Source organism: Gorilla gorilla, chromosome 21 (genome assembly GCF_029281585.2).
Source record: "Gorilla gorilla gorilla isolate KB3781 chromosome 21, NHGRI_mGorGor1-v2.1_pri, whole genome shotgun sequence".
In the NCBI taxonomy this organism is placed as follows: domain Eukaryota; kingdom Metazoa; phylum Chordata; class Mammalia; order Primates; family Hominidae; genus Gorilla; species Gorilla gorilla.
The window spans coordinates 2766251-2783928 of NC_073245.2; positions in this window are offsets into that span (position 1 = coordinate 2766251).

Below are 17678 nucleotides of genomic sequence, written 5' to 3' on the forward strand. Positions count from 1 at the left end.
TATCTGCACCGCTATGTGTATGAACATGGAAATATCTACACCGCTATCTGTATGAACATTTAAATATCTACACCGCTATCTGTATGAACATGCAAATATCTATACCGCCATCTGTATGAACATGTAAATATCTACACTGCCATCTGTATGAACATGGAAATATCTACACCGCCATCTGTATGAACATGGAAATATCTACACCGCCACCTGTATGAACATGGAAATATCTACACCGCCATCTGTACGAACATGGACATATCTAAACCGCCATCTGTATTAAGATGGAAATATCTACACCGCTATCTGTATGAACATGGGAATATCTACACCGTTATCTGTATGAACATGGAAATATCTACACCGCTATCTGTATAAACATGGAAATATCTGCGCAACTATCTGTATAAACATGGAAATAACCGCACCACTATCTGAATAAACATGGAAATATCCGCACCGCTATCTGTATAAACATGGAAATATCTACACTGCTATCTGCATAAACCTGGAAATATCCACACCGCTATCTGTGTAAACATGGAAATGTCTACACCGCTATCCGTGTAAACATGGAAATATCTACACCGCCATCCGTGTAAACATGAAAATATCTACACCGCCATCCCTATAAACATGGAAATATCTACACCGTCCTCTGTATGAACATGGAAATATCTACACCGCTAACTGTATGAACATGGAAATATCTACACCGCTATCTGTATGAACATGGATATATGTACACCGGTATCTGGATCAACATGGAAATATCTACACCGCTATCTGCATGAACATGGAAATATCTACACAGCTATCTGAATATACATGGAAATATCTACACCGATTTCTCTATAAATATGGAAATAACTACAGCGCTATCTCTATAAACTTCGAAATACCTACACCGCCACCTGTATGAACATGGAAATATCTACACCGCCATCTGTACGAACATGGACATATCTAAACCGCCATCTGTATGAACATGGAAATATCTACAACGCCATCTCTATAAAGGTGGAAATATCTACACCGCTATCTGTATGAACTTGGAAATATCTACTCTGCTCTCTGTATAAAATTGAAATTATCTACACCACTATCTCTATAAACATGGAAATATCTACACTACTATCTGTATAAACATGGAAATATCTACACCGCTATCTGTATTAACATGGAAATATCTTCACCGCTGTCTGTATAAACATGGAAATATCTACAACGCTGTCTCTATAAACTTGGAAATAACTACACCACTATCTCTGTAAACATGGAAATATCTAGACCGCCATCTCTATAAACATGGAAATATCTACACCACCATCTGTATAAAGATGGAAATAAATATTTACCCCACAATCAGTATGGACATGGTAATATCTACACCGCTATATGTATAAACATTTAAATATCTACACCGCTATCTGCATAAACATGGAAATATCTACACCGCTACCTCTGTAAACATGGAAATATCTACACAGCTATCTGTATAAACATGGAAATATCTACACCGCTATCTCTATAAACATGGAAATATCTACAACGGTATCTGTGTAAACATGGAAATGTCTACACCGCTATCTGTGTAAACATGGAAATTTCTACACCGCCATATGTTTGAACATGGAAATATGCACAGCCCCATCACTATAAAGATGGAAATACCTTCACCGCTATCTGTATAAACATGGAAATATCTACACCGCTAAGTGTATAAGCATGGAAATATCTACAACACTATGTGTATAAACATAGAAATATCTACACCGCTATCTGTATAAACATGGAAATATGTACACCGCTATCTGTATAAACATGGAAATATCTTCACCGCTATCTGTATAAACATGGAAATATCTACACCGCTATCTGTATAAACATGGAAATATCTACACTGCTATCTGCAAAACGGGGAAGTGTCTACACCGCTATCTCTATAAACATGGAGATATCTACACCACCATCTGTATAAACATGGAAATATCTACACCGCCATCTGTATGTACATGGAAATATCTACACTGCTATCTGTATAAACATGGAAATATCTACACCGCTATCTGTATAAACATGGAAATATCTACACCGCTATGTGTATAAACATGGAAATACCTACACCGCTATCTCTTTAAACTTGGAAATATCTACACCACTATCTCTATAAACATGGAAATATCTAGACTGCCATTTCTACAAACATGGAAATATCTACACTGCCATCTGTATAAACATGGAAATATCCATACCGCTATCTGTAGAAACATGGAAATATCTACACCGCCATCTCTATAAACTTGGAAATATCTGCACCGCTATGTGTAACAACATGGAAATATCTACACCGCTATCTCTGTAAACATGGAAATATCTACACCGCCATCTGTATGACCATGGAAATATCTACACCGCCATCTGGATGAACATGGAAATATCTACACCGCTATCTGTATGAACATGGAAATATCTACACCGCTATCTCTATAACTATGCAAATATCTACACCGCTATCTGTATAAACAAGGAAATAGCTACACCGCCATCTCTATAAACATGGAAATATCTACACTGCCATCTGTAAAAGCATGGAAATATCCACATCGCTATCAGTATATACATAGAAATATCTACACCGCTACTATATGAACATGGAAATAACTACACCGCTATCTCCTTAAACATGAAAGTATCTAGACCGCCATCTTCATAAACATGGAAATTCCTACACCACCGTCTGTATAAACATGGAAATATCTACACCGCCATCAGTTTAAACATTTAAATATCTACAAGGCTGTCTGTAAAAACATGGAAATATCTACACCGCTATCTGTATAAACATGAAAATACCTAAACCGCTATCTGTATGAACATGGAAATATCTACACCGCTATCTTTATAAACATGGAAATATCTTCACAGCTATCTGTGTAAACATGGAAATATCTACACCGCGATCTCTATAAACATGGAAATATCTACAACAGTATCTGTGTAAACATGGAAATGTCTACACCGCTATCTGTGTAAACATGGAAATTTCTACAGCGCCATCTGTTTGAACATGGAAATATCCACAGTGCCATCACTATAAAGATGGAAATACCAACAACCGCTATCTGTATAAACATGGAAATATCTAAACCGCTAAGTGTATAAGGATGGAAATATCTACACCGCTAAGTGTATAAGCATGGAAATATCTACAACGCTATCTGTATAAACATGGAAATATCTACACCGCTATCTGTATAAACATGGTAATATCTACACTGCTATCTGCAAAACAGGGAAGTGTCTACACCGCTATCTCTATAAACATGGAGATATCTACACTACTATCTGTATAAACATTGAAATATCTACACCGCCATCTGTATGAACATGGAAAATCTACACCGCTATCTGCATATACATGGAAATATCTACAGAGATTTCTCAATAAATATGGAAATAACTACAACGCTATGTCTACAATCTTTGAAATATCTACACCGCCATCTGTATGAACATGGAAATATCTACACCGCCATCTGTACAAACATGGACATATCTACACCGCCATCTGTATTAAGATGGAAATATCTACACCGCTATCTGTATAAACATGGAAATATCTGCCCAACTATCTGTATAAACATGGAAATATCCGCACCGCTATCTGTATAAACATGGAAATACCTACACCGCTATCTGCATAAACATGGAAATATCCACACCGCTATCTGTGTAAACATGGAAATGTCTACACCGCTATCTGTGTAAACATGGAAATATCTACACCGCAATCTGTGTAAACTTGAAAATATCTACACCGCCATCTCTAAAAACATGGAAATATCTACACCACCATCTGTACGAACATGGAAATATCTACACCGCCATCTCTATAAACGTGGAAATATCTACACCGTTATCTGTATGAACTTGGAAATATCTACACAGCTATCTGTATGAAATTGAAATTATCTACACCGCTATCTCTATAAACATGGAAATATCTACACTGCTATCTGTATAAACATGGAAATATCTACACCGCTCTCTGTATAAACATAGAAATATCTTCACCGCTATCTGTATAAACATGGAAATATCTACAATGCTGTCTCTATAAATATGGAAATAACTACAGCGCTATCTCTATAAACTTCGAAATATCTACACCGCCATCTGTATGAACATGGAAATATCTACAACGCCATCTGTACGAACATAGACATATCTACACCGCCATCTGTATTAAGATGGAAATATCTACACCGCAATCTGTATAAACATGGAAATATGTGCCCAACTATCTGTATAAACATGGAAATAACCGCACCGCTTTCTGTATAAACATGGAAATATCTACACCGCTATCTGTGTGAACATGGAAATATCTACACCGCTATCTGTATGAACATGGAAATATCTACACCGTTATCTGTAAGAACATGGAAATATCTGCACCGCTATGTGTATGAACATGGAAATATCTACACCGCTATCTGTATGAACATTTAAATATCTACACCGCTATCTGTATGAACATGCAAATATCTATACCGCCATCTGTATGAACATGTAAATATCTACACTGCCATCTGTATGAACATGGAAATATCTACACCGCCATCTGTATGAACATGGAAATATCTACACCGCCACCTGTATGAACATGGAAATATCTACACCGCCATCTGTACGAACATGGACATATCTAAACCGCCATCTGTATTAAGATGGAAATATCTACACCGCTATCTGTATGAACATGGGAATATCTACACCGTTATCTGTATGAACATGGAAATATCTACACCGCTATCTGTATAAACATGGAAATATCTGTGCAACTATCTGTATAAACATGGAAATAACCGCACCACTATCTGAATAAACATGGAAATATCCGCACCGCTATCTGTATAAACATGGAAATATCTACACTGCTATCTGCATAAACCTGGAAATATCCACACCGCTATCTGTGTAAACATGGAAATGTCTACACCGCTATCCGTGTAAACATGGAAATATCTACACCGCCATCTGTGTAAACATGAAAATATCTACACCGCCATCCCTATAAACATGGAAATATCTACACCGTCCTCTGTATGAACATGGAAATATCTACACCGCTAACTGTATGAACATGGAAATATCTACACCGCTATCTGTATGAACATGGATATATGTACACCGGTATCTGGATCAACATGGAAATATCTACACCGCTATCTGCATGAACATGGAAATATCTACACAGCTATCTGAATATACATGGAAATATCTACACCGATTTCTCTATAAATATGGAAATAACTACAGCGCTATCTCTATAAACTTCGAAATACCTACACCACCACCTGTATGAACATGGAAATATCTACACCGCCATCTGTACGAACATGGACATATCTAAACCGCCATCTGTATGAACATGGAAATATCTACAACGCCATCTCTATAAAAGTGGAAATATCTACACCGCTATCTGTATGAACTTGGAAATATCTACTCTGCTCTCTGTATAAAATTGAAATTATCTACACCACTATCTCTATAAACATGGAAATATCTACACTACTATCTGTATAAACATGGAAATATCTACACCGCTATCTGTATTAACATGGAAATATCTTCACCGCTGTCTGTATAAACATGGAAATATCTACAACGCTGTCTCTATAAACTTGGAAATAACTACACCACTATCTCTGTAAACATGGAAATATCTAGACCGCCATCTCTATAAACATGGAAATATCTACACCACCATCTGTATAAAGATGGAAATAAATATTTACCCCGCAATCAGTATGGACATGGTAATATCTACACCGCTATATGTATAAACATTTAAATATCTACACCGCTATCTGCATAAACATGGAAATATCTACACCGCTACCTCTGTAAACATGGAAATATCTACACAGCTATCTGTATAAACATGGAAATATCTACACCGCTATCTCTATAAACATGGAAATATCTACAACGGTATCTGTGTAAACATGGAAATGTCTACACCGCTATCTGTGTAAACATGGAAATTTCTACACCGCCATATGTTTGAACATGGAAATATGCACAGCCCCATCACTATAAAGATGGAAATACCTTCACCGCTATCTGTATAAACATGGAAATATCTACACCGCTAAGTGTATAAGCATGGAAATATCTACAACACTATGTGTATAAACATAGAAATATCTACACCGCTATCTGTATAAACATGGAAATATGTACACCGCTATCTGTATAAACATGGAAATATGTACACCGCTATCTGTATAAACATGGAAATATCTTCACCGCTATCTGTATAAACATGGAAATATCTACACCGCTATCTGTATAAACATGGAAATATCTACACTGCTATCTGCAAAACGGGGAAGTGTCTACACCGCTATCTCTATAAACATGGAGATATCTACACCACCATCTGTATAAACATGGAAATATCTATACCGCCATCTGTATGTACATGGAAATATCTACACTGCTATCTGTATAAACATGGAAATATCTACATCGCTATCTGTATAAACATGGAAATATCTACACCGCTATGTGTATAAACATGGAAATACCTACACCGCTATCTCTTTAAACTTGGAAATATCTACACCACTATCTCTATAAACATGGAAATATCTAGACTGCCATTTCTACAAACATGGAAATATCTACACTGCCATCTGTATAAACATGGAAATATCCATACCGCTATCTGTAGAAACATGGAAATATCTACACCGCCGTCTCTATAAACTTGGAAATATCTGCACCGCTATGTGTAACAACATGGAAATATCTACACCGCTATCTCTGTAAACATGGAAATATCTACACCGCCATCTGTATGACCATGGAAATATCTACACCGCCATCTGGATGAACATGGAAATATCTACACCGCTATCTGTATGAACATGGAAATATCTACACCGCTATCTCTATAACTATGCAAATATCTACACCGCTATCTGTATAAACAAGGAAATAGCTACACCGCCATCTCTATAAACATGGAAATATCTACACTGCCATCTGTAAAAGCATGGAAATATCCACATCGCTATCAGTATATACATAGAAATATCTACACCGCTGCTATATGAACATGGAAATAACTACACAGCTATCTCCTTAAACATGAAAGTATCTAGACCGCCATCTTCATAAACATGGAAATTCCTACACCACCATCTGTATAAACATGGAAATATCTACACCGCCATCAGTTTAAACATTTAAATATCTACAAGGCTGTCTGTAAAAACATGGAAATATCAACACCGCTATCTGTATAAACATGAAAATACCTAAACCGCTATCTGTATGAACATGGAAATATCTACACCGCTATCTTTATAAACATGGAAATATCTTCACAGCTATCTGTGTAAACATGGAAATATCTACACCGCTATCTCTATAAACATGGAAATATCTACAACAGTATCTGTGTAAACATGGAAATGTCTACACCGCTATCTGTGTAAACATGGAAATTTCTACAGCGCCATCTGTTTGAACATGGAAATATCCACAGCGCCATCACTATAAAGATGGAAATACCTACACCGCTATCTGTATAAACATGGAAATATCTACACCGCTAAGTGTATAAGGATGGAAATATCTACACCGCCATCTGTATGAACATGGAAAATCTACACCGCTATCTGCATATACATGGAAATATCTACAGAGATTTCTAAATAAATATGGAAATAACTACAACGCTATGTCTACAATCTTTGAAATATCTACACCGCCATCTGTATGAACATGGAAATATCTACACCGCCATCTGTACAAACATGGACATATCTACACCGCCATCTGTATTAAGATGGAAATATCTACACCGCTATCTGTATAAACATGGAAATATCTGCCCAACTATCTGTATAAACATGGAAATATCCGCACCGCTATCTGTATAAACATGGAAATACCTACACCGCTATCTGCATAAACATGGAAATATCCACACCGCTATCTGTGTAAACATGGAAATGTCTACACCGCTATCTGTGTAAACATGGAAATATCTACACCGCCATCTGTGTAAACGTGAAAATATCTACACCGCCATCTCTAAAAACATGGAAATATCTACACCACCATCTGTACGAACATGGAAATATCTACACCGCCATCTCTATAAACGTGGAAATATCTACACCGTTATCTGTATGAACTTGGAAATATCTACACAGCTATCTGTATGAAATTGAAATTATCTACACCGCTATCTCTATAAACATGGAAATATCTACACTGCTATCTGTATAAACATGGAAATATCTACACCGCTCTCTGTATAAACATGGAAATATCTTCACCGCTATCTGTATAAACATGGAAATATCTACAATGCTGTCTCTATAAATATGGAAATAACTACAGCGCTATCTCTATAAACTTCGAAATATCTACACCGCCATCTGTATGAACATGGAAATATCTACAACGCCATCTGTACTAACATAGACATATCTACACCGCCATCTGTATTAAGATGGAAATATATACACCGCAATCTGTATAAACATGGAAATATGTGCCCAACTATCTGTATAAACATGGAAATAACCGCACCGCTTTCTGTATAAACATGGAAATATCTACACCGCTATCTGTGTGAACATGGAAATATCTACACCGCTATCTGTATGAACATGGAAATATCTACACCGTTATCTGTAAGAACATGGAAATATCTGCACCGCTATGTGTATGAACATGGAAATATCTACACCGCTATCTGTATGAACATTTAAATATCTACACCGCTATCTGTATGAACATGCAAATATCTATACCGCCATCTGTATGAACATGTAAATATCTACACTGCCATCTGTATGAACATGGAAATATCTACACCGCCATCTGTATGAACATGGAAATATCTACACCGCCACCTGTATGAACATGGAAATATCTACACCGCCATCTGTACGAACATGGACATATCTAAACCGCCATCTGTATTAAGATGGAAATATCTACACCGCTATCTGTATGAACATGGGAATATCTACACCGTTATCTGTATGAACATGGAAATATCTACACCGCTATCTGTATAAACATGGAAATATCTGCGCAACTATCTGTATAAACATGGAAATAACCGCACCACTATCTGAATAAACATGGAAATATCCGCACCGCTATCTGTATAAACATGGAAATATCTACACTGCTATCTGCATAAACCTGGAAATATCCACACCGCTATCTGTGTAAACATGGAAATGTCTACACCGCTATCCGTGTAAACATGGAAATATCTACACCGCCATCTGTGTAAACATGAAAATATCTACACCGCCATCCCTATAAACATGGAAATATCTACACCGTCCTCTGTATGAACATGGAAATATCTACACCGCTAACTGTATGAACATGGAAATATCTACACCGCTATCTGTATGAACATGGATATATGTACACCGGTATCTGGATCAACATGGAAATATCTACACCGCTATCTGCATGAACATGGAAATATCTACACAGCTATCTGAATATACATGGAAATATCTACACCGATTTCTCTATAAATATGGAAATAACTACAGCGCTATCTCTATAAACTTCGAAATACCTACACCGCCACCTGTATGAACATGGAAATATCTACACCGCCATCTGTACGAACATGGACATATCTAAACCGCCATCTGTATGAACATGGAAATATCTACAACGCCATCTCTATAAAGGTGGAAATATCTACACCGCTATCTGTATGAACTTGGAAATATCTACTCTGCTCTCTGTATAAAATTGAAATTATCTACACCACTATCTCTATAAACATGGAAATATCTACACTACTATCTGTATAAACATGGAAATATCTACACCGCTATCTGTATTAACATGGAAATATCTTCACCGCTGTCTGTATAAACATGGAAATATCTACAACGCTGTCTCTATAAACTTGGAAATAACTACACCACTATCTCTGTAAACATGGAAATATCTAGACCGCCATCTCTATAAACATGGAAATATCTACACCACCATCTGTATAAAGATGGAAATAAATATTTACCCCACAATCAGTATGGACATGGTAATATCTACACCGCTATATGTATAAACATTTAAATATCTACACCGCTATCTGCATAAACATGGAAATATCTACACCGCTACCTCTGTAAACATGGAAATATCTACACAGCTATCTGTATAAACATGGAAATATCTACACCGCTATCTCTATAAACATGGAAATATCTACAACGGTATCTGTGTAAACATGGAAATGTCTACACCGCTATCTGTGTAAACATGGAAATTTCTACACCGCCATATGTTTGAACATGGAAATATGCACAGCCCCATCACTATAAAGATGGAAATACCTTCACCGCTATCTGTATAAACATGGAAATATCTACACCGCTAAGTGTATAAGCATGGAAATATCTACAACACTATGTGTATAAACATAGAAATATCTACACCGCTATCTGTATAAACATGGAAATATGTACACCGCTATCTGTATAAACATGGAAATATCTTCACCGCTATCTGTATAAACATGGAAATATCTACACCGCTATCTGTATAAACATGGAAATATCTACACTGCTATCTGCAAAACGGGGAAGTGTCTACACCGCTATCTCTATAAACATGGAGATATCTACACCACCATCTGTATAAACATGGAAATATCTACACCGCCATCTGTATGTACATGGAAATATCTACACTGCTATCTGTATAAACATGGAAATATCTACACCGCTATCTGTATAAACATGGAAATATCTACACCGCTATGTGTATAAACATGGAAATACCTACACCGCTATCTCTTTAAACTTGGAAATATCTACACCACTATCTCTATAAACATGGAAATATCTAGACTGCCATTTCTACAAACATGGAAATATCTACACTGCCATCTGTATAAACATGGAAATATCCATACCGCTATCTGTAGAAACATGGAAATATCTACACCGCCATCTCTATAAACTTGGAAATATCTGCACCGCTATGTGTAACAACATGGAAATATCTACACCGCTATCTCTGTAAACATGGAAATATCTACACCGCCATCTGTATGACCATGGAAATATCTACACCGCCATCTGGATGAACATGGAAATATCTACACCGCTATCTGTATGAACATGGAAATATCTACACCGCTATCTCTATAACTATGCAAATATCTACACCGCTATCTGTATAAACAAGGAAATAGCTACACCGCCATCTCTATAAACATGGAAATATCTACACTGCCATCTGTAAAAGCATGGAAATATCCACATCGCTATCAGTATATACATAGAAATATCTACACCGCTACTATATGAACATGGAAATAACTACACCGCTATCTCCTTAAACATGAAAGTATCTAGACCGCCATCTTCATAAACATGGAAATTCCTACACCACCGTCTGTATAAACATGGAAATATCTACACCGCCATCAGTTTAAACATTTAAATATCTACAAGGCTGTCTGTAAAAACATGGAAATATCTACACCGCTATCTGTATAAACATGAAAATACCTAAACCGCTATCTGTATGAACATGGAAATATCTACACCGCTATCTTTATAAACATGGAAATATCTTCACAGCTATCTGTGTAAACATGGAAATATCTACACCGCGATCTCTATAAACATGGAAATATCTACAACAGTATCTGTGTAAACATGGAAATGTCTACACCGCTATCTGTGTAAACATGGAAATTTCTACAGCGCCATCTGTTTGAACATGGAAATATCCACAGTGCCATCACTATAAAGATGGAAATACCTACACCGCTATCTGTATAAACATGGAAATATCTAAACCGCTAAGTGTATAAGGATGGAAATATCTACACCGCTAAGTGTATAAGCATGGAAATATCTACAACGCTATCTGTATAAACATGGAAATATCTACACCGCTATCTGTATAAACATGGTAATATCTACACTGCTATCTGCAAAACAGGGAAGTGTCTACACCGCTATCTCTATAAACATGGAGATATCTACACTACTATCTGTATAAACATTGAAATATCTACACCGCCATCTGTATGAACATGGAAAATCTACACCGCTATCTGCATATACATGGAAATATCTACAGAGATTTCTCAATAAATATGGAAATAACTACAACGCTATGTCTACAATCTTTGAAATATCTACACCGCCATCTGTATGAACATGGAAATATCTACACCGCCATCTGTACAAACATGGACATATCTACACCGCCATCTGTATTAAGATGGAAATATCTACACCGCTATCTGTATAAACATGGAAATATCTGCCCAACTATCTGTATAAACATGGAAATATCCGCACCGCTATCTGTATAAACATGGAAATACCTACACCGCTATCTGCATAAACATGGAAATATCCACACCGCTATCTGTGTAAACATGGAAATGTCTACACCGCTATCTGTGTAAACATGGAAATATCTACACCGCAATCTGTGTAAACTTGAAAATATCTACACCGCCATCTCTAAAAACATGGAAATATCTACACCACCATCTGTACGAACATGGAAATATCTACACCGCCATCTCTATAAACGTGGAAATATCTACACCGTTATCTGTATGAACTTGGAAATATCTACACAGCTATCTGTATGAAATTGAAATTATCTACACCGCTATCTCTATAAACATGGAAATATCTACACTGCTATCTGTATAAACATGGAAATATCTACACCGCTCTCTGTATAAACATAGAAATATCTTCACCGCTATCTGTATAAACATGGAAATATCTACAATGCTGTCTCTATAAATATGGAAATAACTACAGCGCTATCTCTATAAACTTCGAAATATCTACACCGCCATCTGTATGAACATGGAAATATCTACAACGCCATCTGTACGAACATAGACATATCTACACCGCCATCTGTATTAAGATGGAAATATCTACACCGCAATCTGTATAAACATGGAAATATGTGCCCAACTATCTGTATAAACATGGAAATAACCGCACCGCTTTCTGTATAAACATGGAAATATCTAAACCGCTATCTGTGTGAACATGGAAATATCTACACCGCTATCTGTATGAACATGGAAATATCTACACCGTTATCTGTAAGAACATGGAAATATCTGCACCGCTATGTGTATGAACATGGAAATATCTACACCGCTATCTGTATGAACATTTAAATATCTACACCGCTATCTGTATGAACATGCAAATATCTATACCGCCATCTGTATGAACATGTAAATATCTACACTGCCATCTGTATGAACATGGAAATATCTACACCGCCATCTGTATGAACATGGAAATATCTACACCGCCACCTGTATGAACATGGAAATATCTACACCGCCATCTGTACGAACATGGACATATCTAAACCGCCATCTGTATTAAGATGGAAATATCTACACCGCTATCTGTATGAACATGGGAATATCTACACCGTTATCTGTATGAACATGGAAATATCTACACCGCTATCTGTATAAACATGGAAATATCTGTGCAACTATCTGTATAAACATGGAAATAACCGCACCACTATCTGAATAAACATGGAAATATCCGCACCGCTATCTGTATAAACATGGAAATATCTACACTGCTATCTGCATAAACCTGGAAATATCCACACCGCTATCTGTGTAAACATGGAAATGTCTACACCGCTATCCGTGTAAACATGGAAATATCTACACCGCCATCTGTGTAAACATGAAAATATCTACACCGCCATCCCTATAAACATGGAAATATCTACACCGTCCTCTGTATGAACATGGAAATATCTACACCGCTAACTGTATGAACATGGAAATATCTACACCGCTATCTGTATGAACATGGATATATGTACACCGGTATCTGGATCAACATGGAAATATCTACACCGCTATCTGCATGAACATGGAAATATCTACACAGCTATCTGAATATACATGGAAATATCTACACCGATTTCTCTATAAATATGGAAATAACTACAGCGCTATCTCTATAAACTTCGAAATACCTACACCACCACCTGTATGAACATGTAAATATCTACACCGCCATCTGTACGAACATAGACATATCTAAACCGCCATCTGTATGAACATGGAAATATCTACAACGCCATCTCTATAAAGGTGGAAATATCTACACCGCTATCTGTATGAACTTGGAAATATCTACTCTGCTCTCTGTATAAAATTGAAATTATCTACACCACTATCTCTATAAACATGGAAATATCTACACTACTATCTGTATAAACATGGAAATATCTACACCGCTATCTGTATTAACATGGAAATATCTTCACCGCTGTCTGTATAAACATGGAAATATCTACAACGCTGTCTCTATAAACTTGGAAATAACTACACCACTATCTCTGTAAACATGGAAATATCTAGACCGCCATCTCTATAAACATGGAAATATCTACACCACCATCTGTATAAAGATGGAAATAAATATTTACCCCGCAATCAGTATGGACATGGTAATATCTACACCGCTATATGTATAAACATTTAAATATCTACACCGCTATCTGCATAAACATGGAAATATCTACACCGCTACCTCTGTAAACATGGAAATATCTACACAGCTATCTGTATAAACATGGAAATATCTACACCGCTATCTCTATAAACATGGAAATATCTACAACGGTATCTGTGTAAACATGGAAATGTCTACACCGCTATCTGTGTAAACATGGAAATTTCTACACCGCCATATGTTTGAACATGGAAATATGCACAGCCCCATCACTATAAAGATGGAAATACCTTCACCGCTATCTGTATAAACATGGAAATATCTACACCGCTAAGTGTATAAGCATGGAAATATCTACAACACTATGTGTATAAACATAGAAATATCTACACCGCTATCTGTATAAACATGGAAATATGTACACCGCTATCTGTATAAACATGGAAATATCTTCACCGCTATCTGTATAAACATGGAAATATCTACACCGCTATCTGTATAAACATGGAAATATCTACACTGCTATCTGCAAAACGGGGAAGTGTCTACACCGCTATCTCTATAAACATGGAGATATCTACACCACCATCTGTATAAACATGGAAATATCTATACCGCCATCTGTATGTACATGGAAATATCTACACTGCTATCTGTATAAACATGGAAATATCTACATCTCTATCTGTATAAACATGGAAATATCTACACCGCTATGTGTATAAACATGGAAATACCTACACCGCTATCTCTTTAAACTTGGAAATATCTACACCACTATCTCTATAAACATGGAAATATCTAGACTGCCATTTCTACAAACATGGAAATATCTACACTGCCATCTGTATAAACATGGAAATATCCATACCGCTATCTGTAGAAACATGGAAATATCTACACCGCCGTCTCTATAAACTTGGAAATATCTGCACCGCTATGTGTAACAACATGGAAATATCTACACCGCTATCTCTGTAAACATGGAAATATCTACACCGCCATCTGTATGACCATGGAAATATCTACACCGCCATCTGGATGAACATGGAAATATCTACACCGCTATCTGTATGAACATGGAAATATCTACACCGCTATCTCTATAACTATGCAAATATCTACACCGCTATCTGTATAAACAAGGAAATAGCTACACCGCCATCTATATAAACATGGAAATATCTACACTGCCATCTGTAAAAGCATGGAAATATCCACATCGCTATCAGTATATACATAGAAATATCTACACCGCTGCTATATGAACATGGAAATAACTACACAGCTATCTCCTTAAACATGAAAGTATCTAGACCGCCATCTTCATAAACATGGAAATTCCTACACCACCATCTGTATAAACATGGAAATATCTACACCGCCATCAGTTTAAACATTTAAATATCTACAAGGCTGTCTGTAAAAACATGGAAATATCTACACCGCTATCTGTATAAACATGAAAATACCTAAACCGCTATCTGTATGAACATGGAAATATCTACACCGCTATCTTTATAAACATGGAAATATCTTCACAGCTATCTGTGTAAACATGGAAATATCTACACCGCTATCTCTATAAACATGGAAATATCTACAACAGTATCTGTGTAAACATGGAAATGTCTACACCGCTATCTGTGTAAACATGGAAATTTCTACAGCGCCATCTGTTTGAACATGGAAATATCCACAGCGCCATCACTATAAAGATGGAAATACCTACACCGCTATCTGTATAAACATGGAAATATCTACACCGCTAAGTGTATAAGGATGGAAATATCTACACCGCCATCTGTATGAACATGGAAAATCTACACCGCTATCTGCATATACATGGAAATATCTACAGAGATTTCTAAATAAATATGGAAATAACTACAACGCTATGTCTACAATCTTTGAAATATCTACACCGCCATCTGTATGAACATGGAAATATCTACACCGCCATCTGTACAAACATGGACATATCTACACCGCCATCTGTATTAAGATGGAAATATCTACACCGCTATCTGTATAAACATGGAAATATCTGCCCAACTATCTGTATACACATGGAAATATCCGCACCGCTATCTGTATAAACATGGAAATACCTACACCGCTATCTGCATAAACATGGAAATATCCACACCGCTATCTGTGTAAACATGGAAATGTCTACACCGCTATCTGTGTAAACGTGAAAATATCTACACCGCCATCTCTAAAAACATGGAAATATCTACACCACCATCTGTACGAACATGGAAATATCTACACCGCCATCTCTATAAACGTGGAAATATCTACACCGTTATCTGTATGAACTTGGAAATATCTACACAGCTATCTGTATGAAATTGAAATTATCTACACCGCTATCTCTATAAACATGGAAATATCTACACTGCTATCTGTATAAACATGGAAATATCTACACCGCTCTCTGTATAAACATGGAAATATCTTCACCGCTATCTGTATAAACATGGAAATATCTACAATGCTGTCTCTATAAATATGGAAATAACTACAGCGCTATCTCTATAAACTTCGAAATATCTACACCGCCATCTGTATGAACATGGAAATATCTACAACGCCATCTGTACGAACATAGACATATCTACACCGCCATCTGTATTAAGATGGAAATATCTACACCGCAATTTGTATAAACATGGAAATATGTGCCCAACTATCTGTATAAACATGGAAATAACCGCACCGCTTTCTGTATAAACATGGAAATATCCACACCGCTATCTGTGTGAACATGGAAATATCTACACCGCTATCTGTATGAACATGGAAATATCTACACCGTTATCTGTAAGAACATGGAAATATCTGCACCGCTATGTGTATGAACATGGAAATATCTACACCGCTATCTGTATGAACATTTAAATATCTACACCGCTATCTGTATGAACATGCAAATATCTACACCACCATCTGTATGAACATGTAAATATCTACACTGCCATCTGTATGAACATGGAAATATCTACACCGCCATCTGTATGAACATGGAAATATCTACACCGCCACCTGTATGAACATGGAAATATCTACACCGCCATCTGTACGAACATGGACATATCTAAACCG